Source organism: Cyanistes caeruleus, chromosome 2 (genome assembly GCF_971803275.1).
Source record: "Cyanistes caeruleus chromosome 2, bCyaCae1.hap1.1, whole genome shotgun sequence".
NCBI classification, from domain to species: Eukaryota; Metazoa; Chordata; class Aves; order Passeriformes; family Paridae; genus Cyanistes; species Cyanistes caeruleus.
This window is the reverse complement of record NC_141702.1, coordinates 104,843,356-104,856,529: the sequence shown is the minus strand read 5'-3', so window position 1 is coordinate 104,856,529 and position 13,174 is coordinate 104,843,356. Positions and strand designations below refer to the sequence as shown.

At 39.3% G+C, this 13,174-nt stretch overlaps 1 protein-coding gene across 4 annotated transcripts in view; it reads right to left on the bottom strand.

Annotated features, from left to right (window-relative positions):
- Nucleotides 1-13,174, bottom strand: part of ALK (ALK receptor tyrosine kinase) — a 306,665-nt gene that overhangs the window by 145,547 nt on the left and 147,944 nt on the right. The gene's annotated exons all lie outside the window — the stretch shown is intronic.

The following is a 13,174-nucleotide window of genomic DNA, read 5'->3' as shown; positions in this document are numbered from 1 at the left end:
TAGACAGCTGAGGGATGGGATCCCAATTATGACCCAATTATGTGATAGAGAAACAGTGCTCACAGAGAACAATAACAACAACAACAAAGCAAATAAAAAAAAAAAAATAATGTAACCAGTGTGATGACAAATTCTTCAAGGTTCAGAGCAAGCGTTCAGCAGGACATAGGTTCAAAAATTAAGAATTCTAACACCACACACAACTGTGACTCAAGACTGCAGGGCTCTGAATACAGAGCTGTGATGAATCTCTTAACATTTCTTCCAATCAGCTATCTGTGGGACAACAGAAAAGATGTCATAAAAACTTATTATTTGATAAAGTCTAGCAGATTTTTACTTGAAAGGTGTTGCTGAAGGGCAAAGCATTAAATTATATATGGCTAAACCATGTCATGTATTATTAGCATAACTTCTTTGTTCCTCTAGCAGTTTGTCTTTCTGCCTTAGGGAACTTCTCACAGTCTCTTCCCCAATATCCAAGATAAAGTCTGTTTGTAGTCAGCATTCAGAGTACTTAAAATCAACATTTATAGCCACAATTTACTTGTCTGACTTTTGCTGCTTGAAACTGATTGCTTGAAATTTACTTTCTGAAATTTCAGTCAGAAGATACAAATTTCAAAGGACATCTGGGCACAATTTCCTTTTTTTAATTAGAAAAGAAAGGAGGTGGGGGTGGGAGTAACATTTACTTGCTGAGATACTTCCACATGTTTCTTTCACTAAACTTGTATGCAACACATTGCATAATATGTTAAAACAGAAACATGTAAAAATACTCCTTAGACGCAGCCCCTGATTCTAAATATTTCAAATAATGTTAGAAACACAAATTAGAAGCACAAATTGTGATAAAACGTGGCTGAACTTCTGGCTGCTGATTTAGGATCTGACTGAAAGACTGGTAAACTCCATGGAGAGATTCCTGATCAAGAGGGCTTGAAATAGACTCTGAAAAATCTTGATGTTACTTTATTGAAGACATGCACCATGAGATACCCAGTTATCTAAACATTAAGACACTCATGCTTCACTTAATTGCTGCTATACTCACCTGATGACACCCTTCCAGTTGCCAGCTTTTTTTTTTTTCCACACACATGGCTGAATCCAGCCTTATGGCACCCATACTTGACAAGTTTTCATTTATGTGAGAAAGCAACAAGAATGTTTTCTGCAGGCATTTGGTCTTTTAAAGTCAGTTTGATTTGATTCAGACTGAACCTGCTCCATGTGTGTTTCCCACAAATATTATTACAGGCATTTAGTACTACAAATGGTCATGGAAGAGAAATATTAATATACAACACAGTATTCATAACAAGTCCACTTTCATCTCTCTTGTTCCTTAGGAATTGTGAACAGTACAGGAAAAACATAACTTGCAAACACTAGAGATAGAGAAGGAAATAAAGGAGGAAATACAAAAACCTTTTCTATTATCTTCTGAGTTGAGCTGCTTTATTTCTAGTCAGCTGGACACTGATAAGCATGTGTGTAACACACTGTAAATTATATATTGGCCAGTCATGTTTCCTCTGCAAAATGACATAGTTTTGTCACGGTACGTGTTCAGTGCAGTGTTGATGAAGATGCCCTCATCTACACTTGAGCTGCAAGATTAACCTGCCTCAGATGGGCAAATCAACACTTCAGTTACTCATTCTGCAACTGTGCCTCACTCTCACCTCCCAGAACTTTTAAGGCTTGTGTCCTGACAGCATACATGACTGCAAGTAAATTGAGGGCTCAGATCCTCTGCCAGGCACTTGTAAAGAGGAAAGCAGCTCTTTTTGAGTCATTTTGAGTACAGAGGCAGGATATCTGTGTGTGCCACTGTGGCTTGCAATCTCAGTGGAAGAAAATGGAAAATTAACTACTTTCAGTTAATTAGAAAGCCTTTCACTGGTTTTCTAGAACCATTTCTGGCTAGCAATAAAGTAATTCACAAATCTTTTTCAACAAGAAGTATTTTGAAAAGGCATTCATAATGCTATAATATCTTTAAGAAGTTAATGATATTGTCAGCCTGAGTTTAACGTAAATATAAATGCATTGCTGATATGGATTAGACATCCTACTGTCTTGATGCAGCATCATTAAGGCACAAATATGAGCAGTACATGAGATTAAAAATGTCAGCCTTATGCAATGCTCATTTGGGGACTTCTCAAAGGCAGCCATGTCCAGCATCCCACCCTGCCAGGCCACAACAAAGGTGAGCAGGGTAAGACACTGCTGTGACTCCAGAAAGCAGTAATTATAACAGTAGCATTAAATCAATGTTTTCTGCATACTTTGGTTTGCTTCTTTTGGTTTCTGCTAACACCAGCCTGGCTCTTCTCTAAATTCAGAGTAATTTGTCAAAGTGTACAGGTGCAACTTCCACCCCATTTAATCCCAGGCCAGCTTCATGGCAAACTGAAGGACCAAAAAATAAAACATCACTTCTTTCTTCTGCCTTTTACATAAGCTAATGCAGAAATTATGAAGAGGCTCCCTCTTGATTCCATTTTTTTGATGCTTAATAGGGCAAACAAAGAAGTATGTCTGGAGTAACCGTTGTCTCTAACACTTTTTGGTTTACATACCCAAAAACTAACGTACCAATAAAAACATTTTTCTCTCTCTCACTTTTACACATACTTCAGGTTAAATTTCAAAGTGCAAGTATGGATCAATCACTTCATTTACAAATCAGCAAATGGAAGCTGAACTATGCAGTAAGAGCCAACAAGACACAGCTCAGAGAGAAGGGCTGGAGAATGTTTCCTGGCACCATAAAAGGCAGAAGAGGTAGGAACATTCTCCCTCTAGAAAAGAGGCTGGAGGAAGAGAAAAGTCAGCATTCTAACAGCTAACAACTTTGCTCTTTTGTTATTCTAATTCTAACAAGTCTGCTGGCAACATATTAATATAGAAACACTCAGTGATGTTTTAAAACATCTTCCAAAATTTTGTGAAGACAACGGTGACCTCCTGTGCAAGGTCATAAAGTTAATTAGAAACTAAGTGGGTAGTGAAGATTACCAGTTTTCCAAACACAGACCCTCCTAAGTGGAGAGAGGGGAGTGCATGAAACAAAGCATTTAATTAATTCAAAAAATTTAGGCATGGCAGAAAACCCACTATTTGCACAAAATACTGTTATTTGGTAATACTCAACCTCTGCAACAGGATGTCTCCACACCAAAAAAAAAAGTCAATACTGGGAGAAACAGTTATATCAATATGGGATATGACTCCTTACTAGATACATCCAACAAGTCTCATTTTCACACTACAATACTTCTTCTGTCTAGGCACAGTGAAAGTGAAGAGATTCAAATATTCAGCCACTACCAGTGTATCCTGAACTACAGGTGTAAGTCCATCAAGTGTCCTAGGTACAAGAAACTTATTATTCTATTCAAGTATTAACTTAAATTTATAGGCCAGAACTGACATAGCCAGATGCATAAAATCTTAATTCTGCTTACAGAAGAAACACTAACTCTGTCTTCTTTCCCTTTCCCTGTAATACACACAATTCTCATTTGAAACAATAGCTGAATATGCAATAATAATTTGCAATGTGAAATACTGTTAATGTGTTTCCTCAGAGAGTTCCTGTTCCAGAACATAGCAGAAACTATTTTTATTGCTCAAGTTTTCATTACAGAGATGCCACAGCACATATATCTTTTGTCTACCATGTACAGCATGTGACAAGCTAATGACAAGGTTCTTTTCCTGCCCATCCCCTCAGCCCCCTCCTTTTTTTTTTTCTATCACCAGTGCACTAATATTTAGACAGATTTACACTTTGGAGCAAATAGTAAATGACTGGGAAGTTGTTACAATTTCTTTCTCATTCTGATTAATGAGCTGGAGGAACACTCCCCCCCTTCCTTCTCCTTCTGTGGTAGAAAACATATTGAGCTTATGCATCAAATAATTTTGTACCTGCATTTCCTAAAAGATGGATGGCACTGGCATAACAATGATGGCTTTTCCAAGAGGGAATAAGGATCCACAAAGTCACCCTTCAGCAGTCATTCCAGGCTGAAGGATTAAGAACATACTGTATCACACGCAGCAAGTCTCTCACACACACACAAACTACCTACACAAGCAATGCCCAGCGTTATCAACCAAAAATCCTTCATTCTTCAGAAAGCCAAGTGAAAAGGGGAGAAAAAACTCCATAATTTTTTAGGGGATGGGAAAGAAAAAGCTAGCTCCTGTATATGGTATAAGAGATATATGAGGGAGAGACAACAAGGAAGAAACCCAGGAATACAACATTCAGAAAAGAGCAAGCATCAGACAGAGCTCACTAGGAGCTGAGAGCGGCCCCAAAGCAAGACCTAGAGGCTTCTAGGCCACACGAGCTGTGAACACAGCTTTTTGTGGGGTTTGAAGTCTCTCATTTTCAGGAATATGAGACTTTCAGATCAACAGGATGATCCAAGCCTTTGGTATCACTGCCAGATTTTCTTCCTCCCAAAGGCAACCTGTGGGTCTTCAACTCTAAATAACTATTGTGTTCAAAAGGGTAACTGTATAAAAAGACTGCCAATATAGTCTATGTTTTTGCCCCTCAAGAAGATCCTGAACTTTCCAATAGGATGGTTAAAATACATTTCAGTGGCAAAAGGCATCAAAATCAGTTTTACACCTAAAAGCTGAAAAAATTCACTTACCCAAACAACTCCCACTAGGGCTGTCACAGGCAAGGAACAGAAAATAAAATACTTTCTGATGGATAACTGAGGAAAAGCTGAGTAAAGAATGACATTAACCTGCAGAATTTATTACCATGTCTCACTGTGCCAATACTGAACAGTTACATTACAGTGAATGCTGTTTGTAAAACAAACTCTATTATCAGTCAGCAGATAATAGCTGAGCATGATCACTGCGTAAATTATTACAGAAGCCTACAAGCAGAAGTGATTAAGAAAAAGTCAATACTGGGAGAAACAGTTATATCAGTTCCAGAAAAAAAAAACCCAAGTGGATAAAAGGCAACAAATTTCAGATTTGAAATCTAGCAATGTGACAGACAGCTTGTTTTCCACTCAATAATTAATTACCTTGTTCTACACTAGCGGGGTTTTTCTTCACAAAGTAACTTTACTCTTCAGTCTGAGAAAACATGGGACCCTTCGGCTCTGCTACTACACTTCATTAAGTTCTATAAGCCCAAACAATTTGTAAAGCAGGAGCACATTTTTGTCATCTTTAAAGCAAACAAAAATAAGGATATTCATTTATCAGCATGCTTTACATACGTGACCTGCAATATTTGAGTAGATTCATCATTCAACTGCATTCTGCACTTTCTTATGAAGCCATGCTGCTGAGCAGCACACTCAGAAACACTGAGAATGACACTCCAGTGCTATGATTCCTTGAGTGAAGAGTTTTCCCAGCAGCATTCTGATGATGCTCTGCAATTCATGTCACTTCCATGACATGCTACTGAGTGGCTGGAGAAGAGGTGCTGTCTCACAGGAACAAAGAACAATCCCTGTGAAAATTGAACAGTGCTAAGAAGGCACTTGGGGTCAGTCCAAGAAACCAATATGGGAAAAACACCAAGTTTTTTTCATGGGAAAAGTCCTGATTTCATGGAAGACACATTTTCTAAATAAAAGAAGTAATGTAATTGTCCTAAATTAATTCTGGTTTTTTCAGCTGAACACAATGTGCTTCATTACCACTTTTATCCCCCTCATGAAATCCCAGAAACTCTGCTATGTATTAGGGGTTTCAATCTTTTGAAATACCAGTTTTGTTCCTAAGTCAAGTCCTGCTTCACAAGAAGGGGAAAGATCTGGCTTGCAAGATCTCTTTCAGAATCTAGGAATGCAGAACTTGTTTCATGTTCTGGAGCTAAAATGTTGTTTATCCACTGCGGTTGAGCCCGTGGCTCTGTCAGAAAGGGAAAACTAATAAGACATTCACTCACTTAAGGAAAAAAAAAAAGAAAAACCCAAGTGAAAAACACTCTTCAGGTTGATGTTGGAGGCAAATAACTCAACTACAAAAAGCCATCAGGATTTTGCAATTTTAATTTTTCTGCTCATTGAAGCTTTCTATTTTCAGGCAATTAAAACCAGGCATCAAAGGCACATGAAATTGGGATGGGGTAGTGATTAATTTGCGGAAAAAAAACGTTCACAATTTAGTTAGACGGAGAGAAATCAGGCATCCATTTCTCAGGAATGGGGAGTATTAATGCACTAAGGAGAGCTGAGAGGAGCACGGGGAAGAGCAGATGGAAACAGTACATGCAGTGCCTGTCCCATGGAGGGTAGAAACGTCTGCCAAGTGCTGCTCATGAGGAGGACCTGGGGACAGATGCAGAGCTAGAATAGTCCTAGCCTATGAACAATTATTTCTTCCTCTTAACTTTGCCCCAACAAATGTGTCTGTATTGCAACAAATGCAAAATCTAGGTTTTGTGCTCATGCTGAAATTCAGTGGATTAATGCCCATTTTCCAAACAGTGTTGGGCCTCTCAGGTGAGGCAGAGAGGATGCACATTAAAATCTCCACTAGAATCCTTTGACTGTGAAAACCCAGACATCAACATTATCTCTCTCCACCAAAACCTGCAGTCTTCTAGTATAAAAAAAAAAAAATTAAAAAATCATAGATGCAGTTCCATTCAGTCACACATCTACTGAATACCAAGTTCACTAATGATCTGCTAGAACACCTCTTAAATTCTTGACTGTGTCCACCTGTAAAGTGCCACCTCCTTCAGCTGGGTCTCAGCGTTATTAAGAGTCCTTCAGACCACTTGATGAAAGCATTGCTGGAGAGCAATAGAATCCCTTGCTTTATTTGTATGGCCATTGCTGTAAAAATTCACTCAGGCCAGTTTACAAACTCTAAGAAGCTGATGTTTGTGCTCTCTTGGCTGACATTTTCTTACACAAGCAGCAGCTGAACTGCACAAAGAAAGGTGTCCAGTGCACACCCTGGGCTGCAACTGGCAGTAGCAGAGCTGAGCACACAAAATCAGCTGCTCAGTGCTTCCCCGTGCTGGTCTGGGCTGAGGTAGAGCTAATTTTCTTCACAGTTAAACCATGATGCTCCCCCAGCTTTTATGGACCCAGAATTTGTTATCAAGAAATATATCCAAGTCAAAGACAAGCAGGACAGGAACACACGAGAGGGAGTGAAGATGAAGTGAGAGACAACATGAGACCTATTGAAGATTTGGAAAACTGCTTAGAAGAAGAGCCTGGAATACAAAACTAGAATGGAAAAGTGTTGAGATAGAGGGAACTGGAGAAGTGATCCCTGTGAATATTGAGAATAGATAAAAGAGCTGATAGGAAGACACAAATTCTGTTGGCCAATACCACACCAATCCCTCCATTTTTTAATTATTGAGGAAAGAGGTCAGTAAAATCCTATAGGATATTTTTCCTCCCTGCTTCATAATAGAATAGTTGTGGAAGGCAATAAGTAAAAAGAAGGCAGGATGTTCTTGAAAAGAATATTATATTGACAGTGGTCTGATTGTCGATAAACGTTGAAGTTGATGGTATCTCATTGTCTGAGAGCAGCTGTTTCACTGACAGCTGTAACTGCCTTGATACCAGCAATCAAAACGCCCCATCTAAAACAGAAACTAAGAGCAGACAATGCCCTTTCAAAGAGACCACATACATGTGACAGCCCTGACCTGGAAAAATTGCCTAAAGGGATGAAAGGAGCTCAAGTTCCCAGAGAACAGACTTTATAAAAAAGGGAAATCAACTTGTGTCAGGTTTAATTTAGAGACCACTAAGAAATGGGCATCTGAACAGCTCATCTGGCATGAAATAATAACAAATTGCAATCATCATGGTTTTGATATGGATCTGAGATGTCAAAAGCATTAGCCCACACTTCCCAAACCACAGTCTCCTGAAAGACAGGCATTTAGAGTAGAAAGGGGCAGAGATGCAAAAAAACCTAGTTGCTAGATTTGAGAACACACTTAAACTAAGACAATATCCAGACAGATCATCTCATGGTTTCATTTTCTGGTGTGGCAGTAAATTTAGTTAGGCACACTTAGGATGCTTTAACATCCTAAAAATAATCAGGTCGTCCATTGCGCTTAATCCACCAACAACAATTATCTAACTAAAATTATCTTAACATCTCTGAGCAAGCACATTGCACAGGGAAACTTCTACACTTTGGAATTTTCTTCTGCTGAAGAAAATCAGATTATTTGGTTCCTTATTAAAAAGAATTTCAATGCAAATATTTTGATAAAATCTCCCCCTTAGTGTAATTTTGTTCTATTATAAAGGCATCACAATAACTGGTCACTGATCTGAATATGAGTGGCTGTTGACTTAGTCTCATTTATTCTACTGCTTGTATTCCTTGCTAGATAAAGCAGAGTCATAAAAACTTCATTGCCTTGTGAAAAATTTAGACTTGTGCCAATCTTCTGCAATCTCATGTGAAGTTCACCAAGGATGACAGACGTGCTGCTGGTTCAAGTCCTAGTTTGGAACATCTTTACCTTGTCCAAAGGAACTTTATTATGCATCTTTGTGGCCTCAATCCATCAGCATGAATGGTACTCCAAGCCAGGGATGATCAGGAAAAACTCCAATTACATTCAGCAGACAGACTTCATTGCTGCTATTCCCAACAGAAAATCATATTTAGTCAGCCTGATCTAAGACACAACAGATACTGTAAGGTTATGGATTGATGTTAATAAAAAACTGGTAACTGCTCTTGATGACTCAGAGAACTCAATGTCTGTAAAGTAAAACACATGAACAAAACCCTTTGAGAAAAAAAAAAAAAATTAAAAAAAAAGGAAGGTCCAGAACTTCCAAATGTGGTGGGGAAGGCTGTTCATTTCTCCAGACAAGACAAGATATCAAAACGCTACTGTGCAAGCCATGAATGTTCATAGCTTCCCTATACTGAAGAATAGCCAAGCACAGCACAGGGAAAGCCTTCTACAAAAGTGCAAAAGTGAAGAAATAACCTGATTCAAGCACTATTTAAAATAGATCTGACAAGGCTGTCTGAAACCTGTGCCTTTGGTGTTGGTGTCAACCCCAAAGCCCATGTTTTTGCTAGAGTAGCTGCTGACAGTAATGGTTTGCACTGCTAGTACAAGAAAGAGCTCTTGAAAAAGTATTTTATTAAAGGAATATAATTTCTACTGTACTAGATGTGTGCTATAGAAAGCAATAAAATTCAAAACAAAACAAAGGTAGGTATTTGACAGAAAAATGCTTTCAGGCAGGAGCAATACTGTTTAACAAATATGGTACACAAGTTTTAAATTAAAATCTCTGCAAAGTGCTTCACACTGGTGTCATACAGCTCAGTCCTCACTGTATCCCTGTGCAAAGTCATGCTGTGTTTTCTCAATCACTGAAAAGAATTTCAGGCTGCTGCCTCTGCCACTGCAGCACGCATCAGAATCTAAATAATTTCTAAGCCTTCATTCAATTTCCCATGTGGGAATTTATTGAGAATTAGCTTCTTAATTCCTGTTGAATAAGCCTTTGATTTTTTAATATGCAGAAGCAAATTGTAAGTTAGAGGTCAAGTTTATCAGAGCTGTCTTTTTTCTTGTGTGTAAAACACATAATTTACCCACAGCTGAGAATAATAGGCAATATTTTTGGTGAGCAGCAATACAGACAGTGCTCTTTAAAGTGAGGGTGCAAAGCTGCCCCGCAAAACTTGAACCCTGTGCTGCAAGTCATGGAAGACCACCAAGAATTTCAGGGGAATAGCCAAGAACCTGACTTAGAATGCAGAATCAACTGCATTCCCACTACAGGAACCCTTTTAGCAGGTGGATGGTTCAAGGGCACGATTTTCAAGTCTTGCAAAGTTATCAGCACCTAGTTAATTTTTCTCCGAAATTGAAAGCAGGAATATTACCTTGTAAATCTTCTACAGTACTTCCTACAGCAGGGTAGATTTGCCTTGGATAAGAAAGAGATTCTGAAGCATTAGCAGGGAAAGCCCCAAGGAAATTGCACACAATGACAAAGCCATGCTCCAAAATGGGACAGCCGCAGAGGAGGTTGCACAGAACTCAGAAGGATTTTAAGGTCAAAAGTAAGTAGGAGATACAGAAAGCAATTATACCACAGGCTTGTTATAAAACTTGGCCAACAGCAGAATGTCAGAGAGCTTAGCTGGAGGGGAGTGAAAAATAACTAGAAACAAGGCTGGCAATATTAATTGCCTAGTGTCTGGAAACAAATGTCGGAAGCATTTGGCTATGGGCAAAGTTACTTGGACACAGCAAAGGATCCTAAAAGACTGTTGCAGTTTCATACAGCAGAAAGGACACCTAAACAAAGAAAAAGACAACAAACTGAAGTGTTTGTGCAGCTTGGGAAGACGAGGCTGGGTGGTGTGTGGATGTGTGGTAGGTGCTTTGCTTGTTTAGGTTTTATCAAAACTCAATTCTTCCTGACATGCCCAAACTGATAGGAAGTACATCATGGACTAACATCAACATGAGGTTGTGAAGATTAGTTTAGGATGACTTTAAAAATTGAAGTAGAAGCCTCTGTGTAGAGAAAAAAAAAAAATACAAGATCTATAAAACAAGGAAACAAGAATGAGAGAATGGGGGGGAAAAGCCAACCCACACTTTAGAAAGTGAGAATAACATAACCAGAAAAGAGGAATCTGAAAATAATTCTGAAGGATACAAGGTACAAAAGTTTAGGATGACAAATCTTTCTGCCCAGGATTTGGACAGTATAAAAGTTGGATTAGGTTGCTCAGAGAGGTCTGAAAAAATTTTTTTAGCCATGTAAGAAATGATTTATATTAAGGAATCTTTGGTTTCAAAGAAGAAATATCCAAACCTGGTGAACAAAGGGTGGCTGAACTCTCAGTGTGGTCAGTTTGGCATCATTTCTACAGAGTCAGATGTGCCAGACTCTGAGGTTTCTTGGACAGAACTAGCTCCCAGGGCTGAAGGTCACCAACAGGTCCTGTGATTATTTGGGAAGCCACAAGGATCCTTGTGCCAAGGCATACTAGGAATCCAGCTCCCCACCCCAGTTCTCCTACACTACAGTGTGTTCAGCACTATGTTCAAAGCAGTAGAAAATGCTATTCCACTTGGTAAAAAGTGAGCCTTTATCCTGAACAATATGCTTCTCTTTTGTCTTTTTTTTTTCCATTCTCTACATAATAAGTAATGTATTTCAATAGTAAGCAAAATTTTCATGCTTGACATGCACTTCTCATTTTCTACTTTATTTCAACTTTAAAATTACATCCCCCACTGTTTCATCATTGTAATTGGAGCTATACTACACAACTTTGGTCTTCCTATTTGCATGAATCTGGCAAACATTGATAAAAGGCAGCACTGCCTTTTATAACTGTCTGATAACATATATTACAAGAAAAGAAAGACCACCTTCCCCTCACGTTGCCCCAAACTGATTTTCCATCAGTTTGATTGGGACTATGACCAACTGCTAAAAAAGTAATTGCAACTGCTCACTACTGAATTAAGCTGGTTGGCTTTGGTTGGTCCAAGAGGTCATAGGATACTGTTCCTTCACAATATTATCTGCCACAACAGTGAATAACACTCAAAATTCAGTTTCTGGTAATATTAATATATCATTAATAGTAACAAATAGTTCACTTCCATATAGATGGAAGAAGAAATAAGGTGCTACAGCCCAATCTCAACTGACAGCACAGCAAATCTTTCCAGAGCCCTTAGAAGACACTGCTTTGTTGACTTAAGGCTACAAAGAAAAATAAGGCATGCTCTAAAATGAAAAACAATCTCCAAAAAGGATCTATGTTTATCTTAAGTAATAATAGAGCACTTCAGCAGCAGCAAAACCACGAAGACTTTTAAAACAGAAGTGTACAGACATTTACTTCACCCTAGTGTGAAAGTGACTATTTGAGCCACATAATCTTGTGCCCAAGTGGAATGAGAAAATGGTCTACAAATGTACAGACATTTCTATATCAGGTTCATACTATTGCCTAAAACTTTGCAGTGCTGTATTTTACCTTACAGATCCTGATGATTTTAATTTAAATCTCTCCAGCAGCATGAGGTTCAACAATACTGGGTGCTGGAGCCTACACTTAGACCACAACAACGGCACTGCAGGCTGGAGGCAGAGTGGCTGGAAAACTGCCCAGCCAAAAAGGACCTGGGGGTGCTGATTGACAGCACTGAACATGAGCCAGAGTATGCCCAGGTGGCCAAGGATATCCTGACCTGGATCAGCAAGAGTGTGGCCAGCAGGACCAGGGAAGTATTGTCCTCCTGTAGTTGACACTGGGGAGGCCACACCTCAAATCCTGTGTCCAGCCCCTCACTGCAGGAAACACACGGAGGTGCTGGAGTGTTTCCAGAAAAGGCCAATGGAACTGGTGAAGAGTCTGGAGCACAAGTCCTATGAGAAGCAGCTGAGGGAGCTAGGGGTGTTTGTCCTGGACAAAAGGAGGCTCAGGGGAGACCTTATCACTCTCTACAACTCCCTGAAAGGAAAGTGTAGCCAGGTGGGGATCAGCCTCTCCTCCCAGGCAACCAGTGATGGGATGAGAGGACACAATCTCAAGCTGCACCAGGAGAGGCTAAGGCTGGACATTATGAGGAGTTCCTTTGTAGAAAGGATGACTAGACATTGGAATGGGCTGCCCACAGCGGTGATGGAGTCACCATCTCTGGAGGTGTTCAGGAAAACACTGGACATAGCACTTGGTGCCATGGTCTAGTTGACACCATGGGGTGGTGTTTGGACAAAGATTGGACTTCATGATCTCAGAGGTCTTTTCCAGCCTAATTGATTCTGTGATGTTGCACAAACTGGATTTTGTAGATAGCAACGAACTCCTCAAGGTGCCATGACCGACAGTTAAAGCTTTCCTCAGATCTTGACTTGAGGTACTGGAAAAACCAAAGGTTTATTAGGTGGAGAAGAAAATTTTTTTTCCACATGCAAGCATTTGCTATCAAAAATATCAAACTGATTCTTCCTAGATGTCAAATAGAGTATCCTTTAAAAAAGAAAGGGGAAAAGCAACTCCAACTTTGTCATTGCTTTTCTTTCCTCTTTTTTTTGCCTTCCTTTGCACTTATTTTCACAGACTGAAAGGGACTAAAAGTTGGCTAGTGGGTAATAGCACAGAA